The 21,267-nt window shown below is 42.6% G+C and overlaps 1 protein-coding gene across 1 annotated transcript in view; it reads right to left on the minus strand.

Annotated features, from left to right (window-relative positions):
• Positions 1–21,267, minus strand: part of GRID2 (glutamate ionotropic receptor delta type subunit 2) — a 1,382,318-nt gene that overhangs the window by 3,275 nt on the left and 1,357,776 nt on the right. The gene's annotated exons all lie outside the window — the stretch shown is intronic.

Genomic DNA, 21,267 nt, shown 5'->3' on the forward strand with positions numbered 1-21,267 from the left:
GGTCATGGTATTTATCATAGTAATAGAAAGCAAAATACGGCAGAATTAATAATTAACAATAAATATACAAATCTTACCACGGTTGTAAACAATTAAAATTTGTATTGTTCAGTCTTTAACCTACTCATTTATATGTACGGTTTAGGGACTTTCCTCTTTTCTGAAAGCCAAGACACATGTCTTACATTCCAGTCATTAAATATCATAAGCACAAAGCTTTAAACCCATGGCAGCAATCTTAGACATGGGCAAAATCATAAATCTTGACTTCAGCCAGCAATGGATGGGTCAGTTACTCCTGATGTCTGTATCTTTGCTGGGAGGCTTGTGCCCAAGTTTCAGGCTTAGCAAATTCTTGGCTTTCTTCTGTGGCTCTGGAAGTAAAACTCTGCCCTCATGCATGCTGGCAGTCGCCTAGATCGGGAGCAAGTCTTTAGTATCACTCATTGACAACTTTGGTGACGATGTAAATATTAAGGAAAGAATTACAAGGCATAAAATTGTGTATGCATATGTAGTCCTAACTACTGAGCCATCTCTCGAGCCTATCATTTATTTATTTATTTATTTTTTCTTGTTTGATTTTTGTTTTTCAAGACATGCTTTTCTCTGTGTAGCCTTGCTATCCTGGACTTGCTTTGTAGACCAGACTAGCCTCAAACTACTTGTCTCCGCCTCCCAGAGTGCTGGGATTAAGGGCGTGCCCACTAAAGATTTTTTCAAAGATTTGTTTATTGGTACATATGAGTACTCTATGTGCATGTATGTCTGCATGCCAGAAGATGGCATCAGATCTCATTATATATGGTTGTGAGCCACCATGTGGTTGCTGGGAATTGAACTCAGGACGTCTGGCAGAGCAGCCAGTGCTCTTAACCACTGAGCCATCTCTCCAGCTCCTCACTGCAGACTTTTAGTGCAAGTGAACAGAAATGGAGAAGTTCTAATTATGAAAAAAATTAAAAATGACTGTAATATATTTTCTGTGGTAAAATAAAGATGAATCAGGGGTCCTTTGATATTGTTTAAGCAATCTCATTTTGAGGCAATGAGGGCCTAGAACAAAATACAAGGTCTTAAGACAGAAGGACAAAAGATATAAATGCTAAGTGAATTTATATCTGTACATGGCTGGAGAATTATGAGGTGAAAATAGCTATGGGGGTATTTATCCATGACTACACTGAGCTTAGAACTCAGTCTTGTTTATTTACCTCAATCTAGGAGACAGTTATGATTATCACCCTCATTTCAGTGTTGAGAAGATGTTAGGGGCTTATAAATTTATCCCAAGACCACACCACTATGAAGGGGCAGCCAGGGTAGAAGCCAGTCCTACCCACCTGCAGATGCTATGATCTTAGCCTCAGTTAATATATTTATTTTGAGAGACAGAAACATAACGAGATGAGATTCTTTGAGAGTAATAATACTTTTATATCTCTGCGAAAGGTGAGCATTATTTCTCTTGAAGTTTGATGTAAGAAATGATTAGCTTTCCAAATGGACTAATAGTATATAACTTAGCACATGCAGAGGACGCCCTACCTCTGTGAAGACAGAACACCATAGGAATATGACACAGCTATGACAAGCACACCTGAACCAAGGCCTAGATACATGATGGCATGTTCCGCTTGCTAAGAGCACAGTGCTAGGCTGGCACACCTTTAATCCCAACACATGGGAGGCAGAGGCAGGTGGAACTCTGTGAGTTTGAGGCCAGCCTGGTTTACAAAGGGAGTCCAGGACAGCCAGGGCTACACAGAGAAACCCTGTCTTGAAAAACCTAAATAAATAAATACATAAATACATACATACATACATAGAGCACAGTGCTGTTCAGAGCAGAGCAGCGCAGGTGTCTGAACACCTCCAAAGAGATCCGTATGCCTCTCTGATTTGGATGTCACACAAAGGCTAGCATTTGGTTTTCTTCTCAGCAAGCCTGGAGTTCCTATACAGCCAGGGGTAATACAGGCAACTCATGGAGTAGACTTCTAATGCTAGTTTTGTGTTTATCTTTGGGGAAAGTCTTCTATTTGCGTTTTCCATTGTTGGTTTTATTTTAAATTACAATATTACCACATACTTTGCAATATTTAAATGCTAATCAGAATGAGTATGTAAAACAATTATAACCACATAACAGTATACGGTGAATTTTCACAGTATGTGTTTCATAAGAACTAATTTTAAAGAGAGAAACAATTAGACTTGACTGTCAGCCTGCAGATGCACAGAGCATCACCTTGCTTTTGTTTTTTGTTTATAAATCTCTGGACTGGCTTTTAAACACATTTGTGATATGGGAGAGTTTTATTCTTAGGTTATCGATGTGCTACCATATCAGATTTGCATGTGATGAGCTCTGGAGTGTAAACTATCTGAAATTATTTTGTGTTTAAGAAAACTGAAGGAGAAAAATCCAGAGGACAAGCTTCCAAAGATTGTAGCAATGATTTAAGGCTGCAACGTTGAACTCTGTCTCAATGGGACTTTGGTTTTGTTTTCTCTGGAGCCTCCTGGCTGACTGAAGCGCTGTGTTAAGCAAGCCTAATCGGACAGTGCTTGGCACACACTATGCAGAAGCCTGATACACTCAATTACATGCACCTGTGACCTTTCAAAGTGAAAAGTTTAGTCTTAGTATTGAATTCTGATAAAGAAAAATGGTATTTGAGAACTGCAATATTATAACGTAGGTATGCCTCTAGTGGAGAGATAACAAGAAAAAAACAGAAGTATACAATCTCAGTGAGGTAGAAAGACACAATCAAGGTAAATAAAAACTGAAACAAATATGACAGATTACTGCGCACACATTATATATACTGTGTAAGTTGGTCATTGGTATATCAGATTATAATTCCTTGGATCTCGGACACGATTTGAACATGCTAACATATTAATTATAATAACCATTTTTGGCAAAACAGCTGAACTAAGGTTCTAAATGCGTTCCTTCTGTGGCTTCCTTCTGCAAGCTTATCTCTTTCCACTCACTACTGACTGACTTACCTCCAAAGCACATTTTAATGGCCACACAGTTCACTGCAGATTTGCAGCAAAGTCAGGCTCGGTCTTGTGCTTTCTGTCTCTGGAAAATGTGTTCACACGCTCAGACAACAAGTAGTGGGAGAGTGAGACCTCAGAGGAGACTTACCATCCTGATACGATTCTACAGTGTCTGCCCTGAACAAACATGGGGGTCATTCCTTCCAAAAAGTGAAATTAGCATAAAGAAGCATTGCCCTGGGCTCTTTAGTTTTTAGGCCATTTGCGATAGACACTCAGGTTTTGTATTTATTCTATAAAACATAACTTTTTATAGAGAGGGAATCATCAATTTTTCCTTGAAATATAATAATCACACATAAAATAGGACAAGCATAAGCTGCAAATTTCACACGCTCGGTAAGTGAAAGGGCAAATGTAATACACTGTAGCAAAGATGTTAAAGCAATGCACAATTACGAGACTTAGATGTAAACACTGAGGTTTACACTTGGGACCCTCTGCTGTTAAAAGTTTTCTTCTTAACTCTTGCGAGGTCATGGTGATCGCTCAGGAAGTGTTTTTGTTGTTGTTGTTGTTGTTCAGTGTGCAGTTCTCTGTCTCTCTCTCTCTCTTTTCCACACACATGTACAAACAGACACACAGGCACTCACACATCGAGCCAAAGTCAATGGCAGTGGGTGGTTTATGTCAGGGCTGCTTTGGATGGCCCCTCTCCCAGAATAAGATAAACGTAAGTGATGAGCTCCTGGGGTTGCCTGAGCTCATTTTGTATTCAACACTCTGCCTGGCCCCTCTCTCATCTCTTTCGCTCTGTCTTTGTACGTTCAAGCCTACTTGAGTTTCTTTTTTCTTTTGTAGATCTTGGCTCTTTTGATGTGCTGCAGGGCACGCCCTTCAGCAAAGAGTACTTCCCAGGAATCGGAAGCCTGGGCAGCGCTCGGGTCTGAGAGGCCACTGTACAGTAGCTAGCCTGCAGCCCCAAGAAGAAACTTTTTTTCTTTCCTGAAACAGCGCTGTTTCTATATCCCACAACTGTGATTTTAAAGGGATTAAAAGCTCCCTGAATGTGAATGCTAAGTACAGATCTGCTGAGTGTTTGACCTTCTTGACCCCACGGGGAGTAATCTAACATGAGCTGTGTCTGTACGGATTGCATACTCAGGACTTCAGCTTGTATTTCTCTTGTGATTATAAATGACTTAGTTCTGCTTTACTGCTGCTGCAGTGTCAACATGTGTGAGAACTGTGGTGTCTGTATGTGTAGGTGCTGGGTCATCTACTTCTTTTTGTTATTTGCCACCAAAGAATCATGTAAGAGAGTGCAGTGCTTTAACTCTTTATCTGCTGTGCAGAAAGGCGAGAGGGATGAGGCAGAAGTATTGCAGCTCTACTGTTAGGAGCACTGTCTACATTATACAGAAAAACTAGCAAGGAGGAGGAGGGGGAGGGGGAGGAGGGAGGGGGAGGGGAGGGGGAGGAGATGTTAATTCTTTCACATCCATGAGGAGCACTTCTATTGCAGAAGATAAAGCATTTAATAAAGGCATTACAGTTACTTAAAATGTCTGCGTTTACTCACATATCTTTTACGTGACAAATCTTTCAGGACTATGTCACTGAATTAGAACTTGTAACTGAAAACCAAAAGAACAAAACAAAGCAGAAGATAAGGCATAACAGTGCATTTTAAGTTTATACCCACAAAAATGTATCCACCCTAAAGCTAAGACTAAGGTTTTTAGTTAACTTTAGTTTTCCCAGGTATTTAAAGGAGACCTTTAATTAAAACAACAGCAACAGCAAAATAACTAGAAAAGCAAACTTGACTTGGCAATCCATTGGTACGATGGACGCTTCCTTTAATTTTGTCTGGACACTGAGCTCATGCTCATCAACACACAATCAACATTACTGAGGACAAGCAAATTTTAGTAGCAATGCTGTGTTAACTTTGTATTCTCAACTTATTTCATGCTTACGTGATAAATAAATAGATGATCGTCATATATTTTGAATTATACACATACATACATACATATATATCTACTTACTAATATATATGGATAAAGAAAGAGAAACTGATCCAATTTTTCAAAGATAGGCAGAATATGTCTTTTTAGAAAAAAAAAGTCTGGAGTAATTCTTGTAAGAAATTGGCAATGACTCCACGTGCTCTTCTTGACTACAGGGCATCCTAAGACCTTCGCTGCACTGCTGAGTCATCTCTAGTGGACTGACCCTAGCATGGGACATCCTTCACAGCATGCAAACAACTTCTAACAGTAGTAGACTCCTGAAATTCACTGTCACCTGAAAAATTCTATAGGGGTCATTTTGCTTAAACAAAATCCACATCTTCAACAGCGCAGACGCAGAGAGGGGCGCCACAGAAACACACATCTCTGTCTCAGCTGCATCATGAATTCATCCCATTTCATTCCTCATGGTCACACATTGCTGAAACTAGATGTTTCCGAAGTGTTTGAGCTTAAATTGATCAGATGCACAGGCACGTGTCAGACACCGTAGTGCTCCTCGGTGTTGTGGCAATGGTTTACTGCGTCAGTGCAGGTCTCTCATCCTGGCTCATAAACACCAGTGAAAGCTCGGGTTGTGGGAAAGCAGTTTCAGTGCCTCCCAGGTGAGGGAGGATCATGGCTTTCTGTACCATCCTGATCCAAAGCAGATTGTACATTTGTACTAGAAACCCATCTTGCGGTGAGTGGTGGGTTCCTGTCCCTCTTTCCTGTGGGGATGCTATCTTTAGCCTTCAAGATCTCATCATGAGTTGGCATATATAGGAACAACACCTGATCTCTATTTGAACACAAACCTGTTGTTCCTATTTTTTTTAGTTAATAATTTTATTTTTTAAATATATTTTATTAATTTATTCATATTACATCTCAATTGTTATCCCATCCCTTGTATCCTCCCATTCCTCCCTCCCTCCCATTTTCCCCTTACTCCCCTCCCCCTACTTTTAAAAATAGGGAAAATTCAAGAGACAGTCAGGCTTTCAAAATGGACTGGTGGCTTCCATGTCTAGAAGGTTTGACCTTACCAATAGCTAAAATCAGATTTCCTTATTGTTCTACTAAAAAATATTAGAGCTTTAGCAGGGTGTGGTGCTGCATTTCTTTAATCCCAGAATTTGGGAGGCAGAAGAACACAGATATCTATGAGTTCAAAGCCAGCTTGGTCTACACAGAGTTTCAGGCCAGCCAGAACCACACAGTGAAAGCTTATTGAATAACAACTAAGTATTATAGACATAGCTATGCCAACATGAATTGCTTAGGGGAAAAAGACAGCTATGAATATATTCAGATACTTTTCTCTTAAAAATAGTAACCAGATTAGAAATAAACTTTCAGAATTTAACATTTTATGTTAAACATTTATTTACAAAACAAGTCAGAGGATACACTTGAGATAAGACATCCAGCTAACTAGTACAGACGGTTACTCTGCTGATTAAGGTTTACCAAAAAAACCAAATCGAACCAAACCAACAATAGTAACAACAACAAAACAAAAACAAAACCCAGCAGATTTTAGGAATTAGAATAAGCAACAGTTGAATTATGTAACATTTTAGTTATTAGGTATCTTCCAAGGCTTTGTTTCTGTCTATTCTTTAAAGCTACTTACTCAATTGAATATTTTTTATTCTTTGATTTTTAGCTCCATTCTCTGAGCCCTAGTAAATCTGACTGAGTATTATCTAGAGATTTTCTAAAATGAAGACAGTGGGTTAGTTTGACTTTTGAGGTCGTGACCTCCTTTTTGGGACTCCGAGGGCCAACAATTCCAATCTTTCTTTGATAAGGAAGACAGTCCTGGGGAGTTTGTGGCTGGAATAATCAGCATAAAGCTGCACAGACAACACCCTTGCTGTCTCGCTTCTACCACCACATTGCAATGTCTTATTTAAGGTGAACATTTATAACCATCTGTACAGCCACAACATCACTGCACGGCGGGAATTAATAGAGCTAGCAATGTAGAAAGCAGGTAACATGTGAGAGATGCAGGACTGGTCTCTAAGACCGTGTGTGCGCTCAAGGCCACCCATTTCTCAGGAGTAGGATGCACATATGCCACTCAGGTTCCTGGTGTAGCCGACCTCCACCGGAACAGCATGAAACACACACTGGCTGTGTGATCAAACCCAGGTCTTCAGCCTTGGTCTAGGTCAGCGGTTCTCAGCCTTCCTTATGCTGAGACCCTTTTAATACATGTTTTAGTGACCCCCCCAACCATAAAATTATATTCAATTCTACTTCATAACTGTAACTTTGCTACCATTATAGATAGTAATGTAAAATCCTTGTTTGCTGATGGTCTTAGGTGACCCCTGTGAGAGAATCACTCTACCACCAAGAGTTGAGAACCGCTGGTCTTACTCACAGACCCACTCACGTACTCTGACATTTGATTGACTGCATTAACATGGCTCATTTCAATTTTTAAAATTTTCCCTATGTGTATTCAATGTGTGTGTGTTTAGAAGATATTTATTAGGTGTCTCTAGAATTCAATATTGTGCATAGGAGATCTGGAGAGGCATATGACAACTGAACAGATAACGAGAGACTGAAATCTCTAAAATGTAGAAAAGCTTTGCTACATGTATATCAAAGTGAGTCCAGGACAGCCTAGGCTACACAGAAAAACACTGTCTTGAAAAACAAACAAAACAAAAATCTAGAAACAGATACACGTGTTGTCGGCAATTTATACCATAGTAATCATGCTAGGATGAGGGTTCATGAAGGTAGACTGTGGTGATAGTACACAGTGGGTGCCCTAGCACACAGTGGGTGCGCACGTGCTCCATACTATGCTATTGTTGCCTGTCTTCAATGTGGACTGAGATGTGTATGTGGCGCACACTCTTGGCCACTACTACAGTTGCTATCACCTTGCACACCTATTGAATTTGGGCCAAGATGCTGCAGTTTACACACAGCTGCTGATGTAGGACTTGCTTCTGCATGGGCATCCACTCTAGCACCCCACTGAGCTCATTGCCCCAGGATGAGGGAGTGTTGCTTTCAACTCTAATGGTTTTGCCACTTCTGCTCATTTAGTGGAAATAGGATCAATTTGGAAAGTCTGGGATCCCCAGATCATCCCTCTGAAAATCTGTGACCTTCCCTCTGTCTCCTTTCACCAAGTGCCATCTGCCCAAAACCAATAACCCCTCCCACCATTTTGTGTTATATTTTTTAAGGAAAAAGTTTTTCACTTGTCCTTCCAATGCTCTCAGTTTCTCTCTGGTATTTCTGCCTCTCCAGCTCTCCTGTGCACAATATTGAATTCTAATGAATATCTTCTAAACACACACACACACACACACACACACACACACACACACACACTGAATACACATAGGTAAATTTTTAAAAAATTGAAATGAGACATGTTAATGCAGTCAATCAAACGTCAGAGTATGTGAGTGGGCCTGACCTGATTGGGAGCACCCAGAGGCACCTTAGCCCTTTCAGAAGCCCTGGCGGCGGGGAGGGGAGGGCAGGGCAGAGAAGGGGGGAGGGGAGGGGGAAGGGGGGTGGTTACCATGGGAATGACTCAGGAAGGAGCTGTAGGAAAGCAGGTTGGCAAACAGGCAGACACCTGTCACACCCCTGCGTGCAACTGCATCCCAACAACCACGTGAACTTAGAGAACGAATTCTGGGCTCCGAGGAACTAAATGCGGCTAACTGGCCCTTGCAGCAGTTCTGTGAGCCCTGGAGTGGAAGACACACTTGGGTTCTTCATCTTGCTCTCTGAGCTCTTTCTGATACCAGCTGAATTCCGGGATCGGCTCATGCTGACCTTGCCCCACCTGTTGTCAGCTTACCTCTACCGGCAGCTCTTAACAACAAGCATCACGTGCTTATCCCCGACTTAATGACACCACTTTCATATCAAAGTAAATTATATGTATAAAATAATCAGCCTATACTTACCGAATAGTAGGAGCGGTGATAAAAAATGAAAGTATTGTGTCAAATGAAACGTACTATGGGAAACCTAATGAAATGGGGTTGTTTGTTTGTTTGTTTGTTTGTTTTACTGAGCAGTCAAGTAAATGTGGGGCTTTGCATCGTGATGAATACACTGGTCTTATTTAAGTCAGTTTCAAGCTTGAGTGTTAAGTTGCAGGTATGTGCCCTTTAGCAAAATGGGTACAGTTATGTTTTTTGTCTCTTGTTCATATATTGTGAACTTATCATTAAGGTCAAATTAAGGGCCAGGAAGATGGTTCAGTGGGAAAATGTGCTTGCTATAAAACCTGAGAACTTTAGTTCAGTCCCAGGAACCTCTATGACAGGAGAGAACTAATTTCCGGAAGTAGTCCTCTGACCCTCACATACAGGTTGCGCGTGCTCGCGCACACGGTAAACACATATTTTAAAAAGTGAAAGTGATTTGTATTGCTTCCTTTTGTAAGTAGAATATACAAACAGCTATAACATGGCGAATCAAAGAAGCATTTTCCAGGCTTATCTTATTCTTTCCATCTGGGTTTTGGGTGCTCCCACCTCTTACAATCTAGCTATTATCTATTGTGACAGTAATGTTTTATGAAATGACACAAGTTATGTTTATGATACCATCACATATATCTAAAATTAAATGATGACAGCTGTAGTTCTCCAACTATTTTTCTGTTTATGACCAAAAAAAAAACAAACAAAAAAAAAAAACAAAACTACCTTTCCCATGAATAGCAGCTTAATGCCCTCCTGAGCCTCAGCGTGGGGCTGCTTTCCTTCTGACCTGCCTGGCTGTCAGGGGTTGGAGAAGGTAAGTAGGGTGTTGATCTTGAGCGCTGTATGCAAGGACTTGAAGATGATGGATTAGAGCCCAGCAACTGTGAGTTCCTCTCATCTGGCGCTCAGTCCTCTGATCCTGTGGCTCTCTCCGGAGAGCCTCTCATTCGGGAGGAAGATCATAGAACAGCAGATGCGAGCACGCTAAGGGAGGGGAGGAGGGGCTGGGGAGCGCAGTCAAAGAGACAGTGGCTCGATTTACTCGGAGAGGACCAGAATTACTTCGTCTGAGCTGTTTTTATGCAAAACGAAGCACAAATCACCTGCAGTTGGAAAACCCTGCCACCGCCGCCGGAGTGCCGCCCAAGTGAGAGAGCGAGTGGGCAAGCTGCACATTCAAGCGCCTCTTCTAGGGAGGCTTTGAAGAAAGCAGGCGGCGACCCCCACCCTCAGGCATAAATGAACTCTGAACAGACTCATTTGCCATGAAGGCTGGGATGGGGGAGATGCTGGCGCCTGAGGCTCTGCCTTTCCGCGCCTCCTTCTCTGAGTCGTTCTGGTGGGTTTTTGTGTCCCAAAGTTGTCCCTGTGCAAACAACAGGTTGAATATTGTAGGTGTGGGTTATTAAAGTGTCCCTGGGACAATGGCAGTCTGTGTCCCATTTGTAACGCTTGGATTAATCTTTGGAAAGTGCACACAAAATGTGACATGATGTTGGCTTCCAACATTATTCAGTCTGCATAGCAGCAAATCCTGCCCTGTCTCCCTGGAAATAAAACTCTGCAGACTGCCCCTGCCATCTCAAAGCGACCTATCATTTATGCCGCCGAGGAGGGACACCCTGGTAGCACCGCTGTGAGTGTGATTTTTGTAGTTTGGAGGAACGCTCACGGTGGAAATAAATTGTTATCTATCTTGTCCACAGCTCCACTAAAGGAAATCTGCAGTCAGGTAAATCCTGCTTTATTTTGTTTCCTAGAGAAGAAATAAGAAAGTATTCATTTTCAAAGAGACTGCCACAACAGTTCAGGATTGTAACCGCTTAAGTGATAAAAGGCCCTTCGCCATTTCATCTTTCTTTTTTGACTTAAATCTGAAGGAAAATGCTATAATATACAGGGAGAAGCAGATCTCAAAGACGATATCATTTACTTCTCTCTCTCTCTCTCTCTCTCTCTCTCTCTCTCTCTCTCTCTCTCTCTCTCCATCCCCTCTCTCTCATGTCTCAGGAGATGTTTAAAACCTTGAGGCCTGGTTTTATCCTTTTGGCATCTCATTCTCAGGAAAGGCATAAGAGGAAGAGTGGAATCTGGGAAGGGGCCTCACAAGTCACTGTGCTTAAGAATAGCTCAATATATGATTTTGAAAAATAATTGAGAGAGACGGGAGTGGGTTCGGGACTGAGAGTCATCAAATGGAGTTCCCATAGAACTGTGTGGAACAGTATTATCTCGTATCCAAGATCAACTCCGGTGTAGGAGGGATGGGAGTCGCCCGACAAAATGGAGTTAGGGCAAGATGAATCAGGCATCCTTCAAGAACAGAAGTTTGCTAAAGGTCTGCGCTCACTGTTAAGCACGTGTGTTGTTTATTCACTTATTGTTCCATAACATGGGGCCTAGGAGTGGCTTCCTGTACACACCAAGGCAAGCTGATGCTCAGCCCTGCATGGGGAACACACTTTCCTATTCATTGGCTTTTAGTAAGTCCAATTCAGAAATCTCAGTTATGAAGCTAGCTTACGATTAAACTCTCTATCTGCAAGGCATAGTGTAAGTCAACTTTTATTTAGAGGAGAAACTGCTTTCCATGGGGTGGGGAGCATAGTGGGTATAGAAAGCTAAAGCTAAAATTCTTACACATGGGTTCGGAGTTCACCTAGAAGAGTGAGGCTATGCACCTGAAGGACATGGCTGGGAAGAGCCTGCTTGGGGTAGATGTGGCTCCATGTAGAAGAGCAGGTGGTGCCTTGGATGTGGCCCTTGTAAGTGACCCTGAGTCTAGCTCTACTCATCCTCCACTGGGGCAACTTGGCCAGGTGAGAGGCTGCAGAGGGGTCACAAGTGACCTGGTTGTATAGAGCAAAATTTGCACCTTGCTTCTTGTGACGACTCCCTCCCGAGCTTCAGTTTCTACCTGCAGTGTATTAACAGGTCTTTTGACTCAGGACGCCCTAATTTTGAGGATGTGGGATTTGAGACAGGGTCTCAGATGCTACAGGCTGGCTCCAAATTCAATGCGTAGCCAAATCTGGCCTCAAAACTTGTAATTCTCCTGTGTCTATCTCCTGAGTGCTGGGATTACAACACCAGCCCCTGCTAGTTTTAAAGATGGGGAAGTGTGGCAGGAGAATACACACTGCAAAAGGCAACATCATGATTAACATAGAAAGAACTCAGTTAGCACTGGGTGTGGTGGTGCACGCCTTTTATCTCAGCCCTTGGGAGGCAGAGGCAAGCAGATCTCTTGAGTTTGAGGCCATTTTTTTCTACATAGTGAGTTCCGGGACAGCCAGGGCCACATACTGAGATGCTGCTGTCTCAAAACAAGAACAAAACCAGCCAGTCGGCACAGAAAGACTGGGAGTCCTTGACCACCTGTGCTTCATACAACAAACTGAGCATGTTCAAGAAAAGCTCAAGCTATTCAAAACTGAGAGAGACACATGCTGTGCTTCCAGCGCTGTGGGGTTCTTTACTTTGGTGGCTTTTCCCTCAGCTCTCCAGCTGCTTGGGGTAGATGTGGCTCCATGTAGAAGAGCAGGTGGTGCCTTGGATGTGGCCCTTGTAAGTGACCCTGAGTCTAGCTCTACTCATCCTCCTATTCTTGGGAGAGGTCTTCCTTTCTGAGCAAGCTGCCTCTATGTCTATTTCCCACATGGGTCCCTGGTCTACTGCATTGCTCTCGGATGTAAGAACCTGAATACTTAGCATGTGCCCCTGGGAGCCTTCCCTTATAGCATCAGGGTCATGCAGCATGAGTTTCCTTCTGCCTGGAAATAAAAGGGATGTTGCAAATGATGTGGGTCAGAAAGAAAATAGCCCACCACACCAGTGGGCCAAGACCATCATCATCGTTTTGTAATGTCAGATTAAAAGAAGACAGTGACTCACTAACACCAACAGAGTACATGAGAGTGCTAGATACAGCCAACCAAAGGCAGGCAAGACATGTGGCTTTGAATTGATCCTGTAACCCACCTCTGGGGGCCCACAAAGGCATTAAGTTTTAAATAGACTATTGTAAATGACCAAGCACTCAAGCACCCAGTTTATCTGTTACTAATGGTAAAATCGAACAGGTTTTAAATCATTGTTTTTTTTTCTTTCAAAAGAAAAACAGTAAAAAAAAAAAGTTATCACTTGTTGAAAACAAAATAAAGCTAAAATTTCAACATATGGAACCATAGCGCCACCATCTGGCTATACAAATGACAGCAGGCATCACAACAATACAGGAAGGGCAACGTGTGTCTTTGCCAATTCACCTTAAAATTTAAAAATTTCTTTAACTGTAGCACAGGATGGTGATCCAGCTAATTGGAGGGAATAAGACAGGAGCATCGCAAGTACAATCCAGACTGGGCTATAGAGTCCATAACCTGGAAAGCATAGCAACTCTCCATCACTCAAAAAGTAAAAAGCAGGTTGGGATACAGCCTAGTGGTGAATACTTGCCTAGCAGACATGGGCCATAGGCTAGAGCCCAGCAAAGCAGTCTTTTTTTTTTTTTAATAAGAAATAAGAAAGGCTTTTAAAATAACCCCTTCAGTCTGATGTTAGTCTGTTACCATTTGCATAAACAGGCTTGCTTCGCTGATATGCCATTGGAGAATGTGGCTGGCATTCTCAAACTTCTGCTTCCATTTAAGATAAAGCACAACCCAGTAACAGAGCAGACGTCCCCTTGATCTAATGCACACACTGCAAAGTCTGCCTTTGAACCCACAGGAGCACAATTTACACTTCCCCCAATTTATCTTAAGTCCAAACGTCCTTTAACATAATTTAACATTGTAGTTTTGTGAGTATTTACAATTGCTAAGTAACAGGGTGCCTAATACCTGTGTTTTGATTTGTATACTACTCCCAAAAAGACTTTTTATGATGGGCCTCAAAGATTAAAAAAATCATTTTTTTCTGTACTTCTCACTCTTCTAGGATCTATATTTTCACTGACACATGCACTGTGTTCAATGGAAGTGCTATTATAACACGACTTGGAGACTACAGTGAACAGAGACATGAGCTAAGGGCTTGACATTGATTGAGAAATTAATGCTGTCAGCAGTGTTATCTGGTATGTGTTATCACCATTTCCACTATACAGATGAGGGAAATGAAAGAGAGACTGGGGTAACGTGCCTAGGCTTACACAGTTGACACATGGGGGCAGCACATTACTCCCCAGAACCACCACATGGGGGCCTAGGTGAGACACATTGTCAATGCATCGCAGGAAACCCGATTTTTGTATCCTTATGCTGTGCGTGAGTGTGTGATGTGGGGTATGCCACATTCTAGAAGCACATCAACGTATTAGATTATGTAATGAAAACAAGACAAATCAAAGAATGACTGAATGGAGTTGTGATGTTTGACCAATAGACTTTCCTAGGCTGGTGTATGTGACCTTTTGATGTACATACACACTGTGAGGCAATTAAATAAACCAACACACTCACCCCTCATACACTTCCTGTTTGTGTGGTGAACTGAGGCTCTTGTTGACTTATCTGGAGATTTCAGTTCTAAATTTTTTAGTCAGAATCTTTATTTTTATGTTTTCAAGACTTTGTTGTTTAAATCCTCCCACCCCACCCCCGGGAATTTTACTTTCATAACAAATATGATATGCCTCAAGCCAAAGTTTGTCTTTTTCTCAATTCTCAAACTTTTCACCCAGCCTGTGGTCCTGCAGACTTCCTGCCTTGAATCTCCGTATGGAACTCACCTTCCTACAGCTACGCCAGCAGCCATAATAGACTCTGCTAGTCAATGAAAGATTCACTCTCCTCAAGGTAATAAGAACCCTTTTGTACCAGAGTAATGAAGCAGGGACAGCCTCTGAGCCCAACCTGCAAACATGCACCGGAAGGAGGAAAAAGAACAAGACGTAGGGAAGTGATACATTCTGTTTGGGAGCCGTACAAGGGGAAACACAATCTGAGAAAGAAGATGGTGTGCACTTGGGGTGTACTGGCTGGAACCAGCCTTACCTTGGCTGCTGGCTTTATTTTTTTCCTTAATTCTGACCTCAGATAGACCCAAGTTTATCATATCTGATCCAGCACCAGTTATTTTCTCCCAATATGCTTTTCTTTTCATTTTCCTGACATCTTTGGAAAAGCCTGCTTATACTTAGATAGTTGTAAAGCTTTCTGGCATCCCTCATCCTTCATGGAGGTCAGGCCAGATGCTTAACAAAGCTGCTTTGATTGGCCATGGAACAAGCCAGCAGAACACAGGAGGACATGCCTTGCATTACTTTAGGTGTGATTCGCCTAAATAGTCCCGAAGTTTTCCGCTTTTCTCCCCCATAATCCTTAGTGTATTTTTACTACCTTACCAACCACTGGATATCAAAAAGCTAGCTCCAAATTTGTAGATCAGAATAAAAGCAGGGGTCCATTTTAGGGGAGGGGCCTACAGCTGAACTCCGGGGCCTTGTGACGCGAGGCAAGTGCTCTACCACTGGGCTATCTTCCTGCCTTTCCATTCCTTCTTTTCTATTTTTCTTTTATTGAAAATAGTTTTTTCACACATTATATTATGATTTCCCCTCACTTCACATTCTTCCACTTTCTTTCCCCACTTTCCCTCCCATCTGGATCCGTTTTCTTTCGGTCTCTTCTTAGAAAACAAAGAGGCATCTAAGGAACAACAATACAATAAAATAATAAAATTAAAAACAAGTAAGTTGGAATATGACAAAACAACCAAGCAAGAAAAAGAGCCAAAGAAAAAGCACAAGAAGCACATACAGTTGCAGAGACACAGATGTCCACACACTCAGGAATCTCATCAAAACACAGAACAGGAAGTAGTAATATTTAGGCAAAGGATCCATAAGGTAGAAAGACGACTTAACATTATGAGACCAAGCACCTCTGAAGGTGCCACTGAATTCATTTTGTGCTGGCCGCCTATGGATGGACAAAGGGTTCTGTCCTTAACAGTGGTTTGTTTCCCCAGTGAGACTACTTGCAGGAAATTAATTTTTCATTTACAAGTGGTTATCAGTTAGAGATGGCTTCTGGGTTAGGGATGAGTGTGTGTCCACTTCTCTCAGCTTTAGGATCACATGTGGTGCAGGCCCCTGTGAATTCACATGTGTACCAGCCCTGATGTGTCTAGAAGGCCTTTCGTTTTTTCATTCTTAAAATTAGCCCTTTGGGAACTTCACTCAATGTACTTTGGTCCTGTCAGTTCCCCTACTCATCCTCCCTTACTCACCCAACTTTTGTCTTAAAAAAAACAAAACAAAACCTATCAGGTCCAGTTTGTGCTGTCCATGTACTCCTGGACCAGTGGCTTTCCACTGAAGCAGAGTTGAGCTAGCAGCATCACACTACTGACAAAACAAAACAAAACAAACAAACAAACAAACAAACAAAACGGTTTCCCTTCAGCAGCTGTCAGTTGACAGCAGGGTGACCTTGTGTAGGTCTTGAGAATACTGTCACAACCTCTGTGAGTTCATGTGTGTAACTGGTCTCCCACCGTCTCTGGCTCTTAGTCTTCCTGCCTCCTCTCCCATGATGACTCCTGAGCCTCTGGGGGAGGGGTGTGCCATAGATGCTCACTCAGTGCTTTTTTGTTTGTTTGTTTGTTTTTGTTTTTTGTTTTTTGTTTTTGTAGCTCATCAGAGAATCTTCTTTGGAGATGGAGATTAACGCAGAGGCTCAACCTTGGTCAAGGTGCAAAGAACAAGAGACCGTGGAGAGTTCAGTCCTAAATGAGACCAAAAGACACCCCACACTCTTTTTCTTTATTTTCTTTTCCTCTTTCCCTTTTATGTTCCCTTCTCTTTTCCTCTCCTCCTCTGCTCCCCTCTCTCCTTCCTCCCCCATCCCTGCAGCACAAACACGAACACATTCTCACTGTATCACCTAGATTGTCCTTTGACTCACAACTCTCTTGCCTCAACCTCCTGACTACTGGTGTGCACTTTGGAATTTGGGTTTTGAATCATCGTATAAAAGACGATCCTCTGGTTGTTGTGAATTTTGTGTGATTGAAAAATACTTTATTAGGCGAAGCCACTGAGGTTTTCCAGGAGTGAAGGGGCATATTTTACTGGCAGATAGTGTTATTTATTTCCTTTAATGTGGCCTCTCTCTGTACGTCACATCGTATTGAACAGGATGTTGAATGTTGATTTTAGTTTAGTGTCACTTAGAATCGTCTCCCTGTTACTTTTGCATAGTTGTATTAAAGCAACAACCCCCAGATAGTCCATCAGCTCTGCCTTCTCTGCCTATACAAGAAGGCTGCCGTAGATGATTGAAAAACTCTTATCTATACAGATTATGCCATCATTAGGCCAGCTGAATCCTCCACTGTGGAGAGCTGCGAGGTGCCGCGCCTTAACAAGGCGCAGGTTTCGGCCATCCTGACGGCGAGCGCTCTCTAAGATAAACAAGTCCTTATATGGCAAAAGGCTGTGCAAGGGTAACTGGTGATCTGATGACGAGCAGTCCTGCTCTGACGCAGACCTATGAGGAGGTGGCACCTGGCATGAGCTGATTGGCCCTTGAGTTGTACTTAAGCTTGGCCCTTCCCTTCTTCGAGGCCATTCCCACTAAGCTTAATCCTGAGTAAAGATCTTGAGAAGAAGTCTGGTTGTTGGTGTCTTATTTCCGCTGGACGGTGTGGTGCCGACAAGTGGTGGCCCGTACGGGGAGAAAGTCCTCGGTACGTTAGACTTCAGAACTCCTGATCTACAGGACGATCGGATCGGTAAGTGTCCAGTAAATTAGGACCTGAGTGTAAAGGTTCTCAGGTTGTTGAGACAAGTTTTTCAGTCCGCGGTAAAGCGGGGGAAGGTTCTCGGGTTGAGACAAGTTTTTCAGTCCACGGTAAAGCGGGGGACGTTCGGAGACCCTTTAAAAATGGGAAATTCTTCGTCATGTCTGATCAAGGCGACTCTAAAAGGGCTGCTGAAAACTAAAGGCTTGGAAATAAAAGAGAAAGTTATAAAGACCTTTCTTGAAAAGGTAGATATAATTGCACCATGGTTTACAATCTCTGGGCACTTAAATATAAGTTGCTGGGACAAGTTAGGGAGAGACCTAGACTTCGCTTGGGAACAGCGGAGTCTTAAAGGAGGAGTACGCTCCCTTTGAAAACTCATTCACAGCTGTTTAAAAGATAAAAGGTGTTGTCAGACTGTGGAGGAATCATCTGAGGCGTTAGAACAATTAAAAGAGAGCAGGTCCAAAAAGGCCTCCAGTGAGAGAGGAAAAAAGAAAGAGAGACGTCTGTATCCTGACTTAAATGATTTATTGACAGACGGGGATTCTGATAGGGAGACTAGCTCAAAAGATGGTAAAAAATATAGAAAAAATGGAAAAAAAAGCTTGAGAGACTCATGCTAAAAATGGAGTCGCTCACACAAAAACAGCACAAAGAGGGTAAGAGGAAAAAAAAAAAGGCGGAAGAGGCCGCGCCCAAACAAGATAATCCGCCATCTTGGCGTGCCTCGGAACTGGCACCGCCGCCTTATACAGACACTTCCCCTTTATCAGCACCACAGGGGAATTCTAATTCTCCGTGCCCAGAGGTTTGGAAACAGGCTCGTGTCGCCTTCCCAGTGTTTGAGGATGCCAATAATCAAAGATACCATGAGCCCTTAGATTTTAAAGAGCTTAAAAGCCTGACAAAATCGGTTCGAACATATGGCCTCCGGGCATCCTTTACATAGGCTCAGTTAGAAAGACTAACAAATAAGGCTATGACACCGTCATTCTGGTTCAACACTGTCAAGGCTTGCCTGTCTGTGGGACAATATTTAGATTAAAAATCTTTCTTCCAAAAATATGCTCAACAGCAGACAATGCCTCCTTTCCTTGGAACAATATAAAAGTATTTGAAAACTCCACAAGACTCTCTGCCGGAGACAGGAATATTGGTTTCTCCCCCACACCTGTGTGTATGTGGCCACCCTTTATTTGGCTTGTGTTTAATGGCTCTCTCAATAGTCTCTCCTCATTATCCTGTACCAATCAGTCCTACTTACAAATGTCAAGTTATCTTACAAAAAATTGGTCCAAAAACTTTAACTCCTTAATGACAGAACTGTGTACTGCTATCGTCACTGTAAATTCCACTCGAGTGGACATTACCACCGCTAAAGGCCTCGCCTCTTGGATTCAACAAGCTATGCATCATCTTAAGGAGTGGGTAGGTATCGGGGCTTTAGCTATGGCCCTTCTGATTATCAGCTTCCTCTGCCTTGTGTTCCTTTGACGCTTGGTCATATCCCAAAACAGAGACCGTGCCCTAATTGCACAAGCCTTCTATGCCCAGCTCTTTTCAACTGCTTCCAGCAACTCTTAACTCTTTCCTATTCCATCTCTTTCCGGTTTGGCTTTCCTTGCTTCAGTGCTGGGAACAGATGCTGGCCACTCAGTCTGAAGGGTCCCTATTTCCTTTGCCTGGGGGAACTCGCAGTGATCTCTCTGGTTTAATTTGGAGTCGGATCCTCTTGGGAGCTTTGCCGAGCTCTGTTCTGGGTTGCAAATCACGTTTTATGTCTTCTGTGATTGCACGCCTCACAATTTATTGTCATTGCCTGTTGACGTGTCTGTCTTCCCCAGCAGACTGTAAACATCGCCATGATTCTGATACTCACAGCTGTTTGGATATGGCCTGGGTTGTAAAAGGGATGCAATGCAAACGGTGGGTGGGTGGCTCACTTAGGTTTCTATAGTTGTGTCATTTTCTGTCCTTACTGCTCTTTACAGGCCATATGTTCCCGCCAAGCTACTTTCGTCCTGAGTGTGAGATGTGCTTTCCTCTTCTGTGGCTTGGCTCATCCGTTTCCCTTTTCTTAAAAAGGTCTCCCTCTGTGCTGCACATGCGGACATTATATTCAGCTTTTAAGGCCAGCTGCCAAAATCATCTTCCCCACCAGTATTTTGTCAACCCAGTGAAAGGAGCCCTGGCCTTCCTTCGAATTCTGAAGCAGTGTGGGCTATTTTTAGGTACGAAGCAGACATCATTTTTTTTTCTGGATGTCATGCTGTTTTCCAGGAAAGCGAGATCTGGAAGAGCAAGTCGTCTTCTCTCCTATCTCTAAATTCCTTGTAATCTGCTGTGTCAGTTTTGTGGAGCACAACATCCTTTACCTCGTGCTGGAGTTGTGCACAGACATGAAACCCCTTAAAATAAAATAGCTCTGTAATAGTAGTAGTCTCATATCTGAGTGCCTGCTGCTGCTGGTGATGGTGGTGGTGGTGGTGGTGGTGGTGGTGGTGGGGTGTGTGTGTGTGTATGTGTGTGTGTGTGTGTGTGTTCACCTCTGTGTATGTGTAGTGCACTCACAAAGTATATAATAGGTATCAAATCCATCAGCAGATCAGTTCTTCTGCATCTTCTCTGTACATCTCTACAAGACTCCTCCTCCTCCTCCTCCTCCTCCTCCTCCTCCTCCTCCTCCTCCTCCTTCTTCTTCTTCTTCTTCTTCTTCTTCTTCTTCTTCTTTTTAAGCCATGGCCCTATTTTCTATAGCCTGCTTTTATTTACTTATTTTTAATTGCTATACAAAGCAACAGATTTCCTTATAGCATTTTATACATCCTTCATTTTGATGGATTCTGCCCTACCCTCCTCTTCTTCCTCCTCCTCCTCTGTGACCTCATGTGTCCACTACATACCCCCACTCACAGTCCCCCTGACAATTTCCACATCACATGTGTTCTCTCACCTTTCTTACTTTCACAGCTTAAAGCCTCCTTTGTCCCTCTCATGGAACCCTTTCTAGCATTCTCACCTCAGCCCACACTCAGTCCCACATAAGCAACATAAATACTAATAGAAGCTAGGACCCATCCGTGAGAGAAAACAGTCACTATTTGTCTCTCTGAGTCTGGGTTATGTCACTTATGAGTTTCTAGCTACATTCATTTTCCTGCATATTTCACGAGTTCGTTTTTTCTTTAAAGCAGAAAAATCTCTTTTGTGTATAGGTGCCACATTTTCATTACCTATTTGTCTGTTGATGGCCATTAGTGTTGATCCCATTTCTTTGCTGTCATGAACAGCATCAGTAAGCATAGGTATTCCAATATCTCTAGATATGGAGTCTCTTGGGCACAGGTTCTGGAGTTAGCTCCTACTTTTTAGTCATTTGTTTCCATTTTCTTTTTGTTCAGTGTTTGTTTAGTCTCCCTCTGTATTTGTAATCGTCAAAACTCACTTCCTCAGCTCACACACTCACACACTCTTTGGCAACTGCC

This window comes from Acomys minous (genome assembly GCF_964271855.1).
Source record: "Acomys minous genome assembly, chromosome: 6".
NCBI classification, from domain to species: domain Eukaryota; kingdom Metazoa; phylum Chordata; class Mammalia; order Rodentia; family Muridae; genus Acomys; species Acomys minous.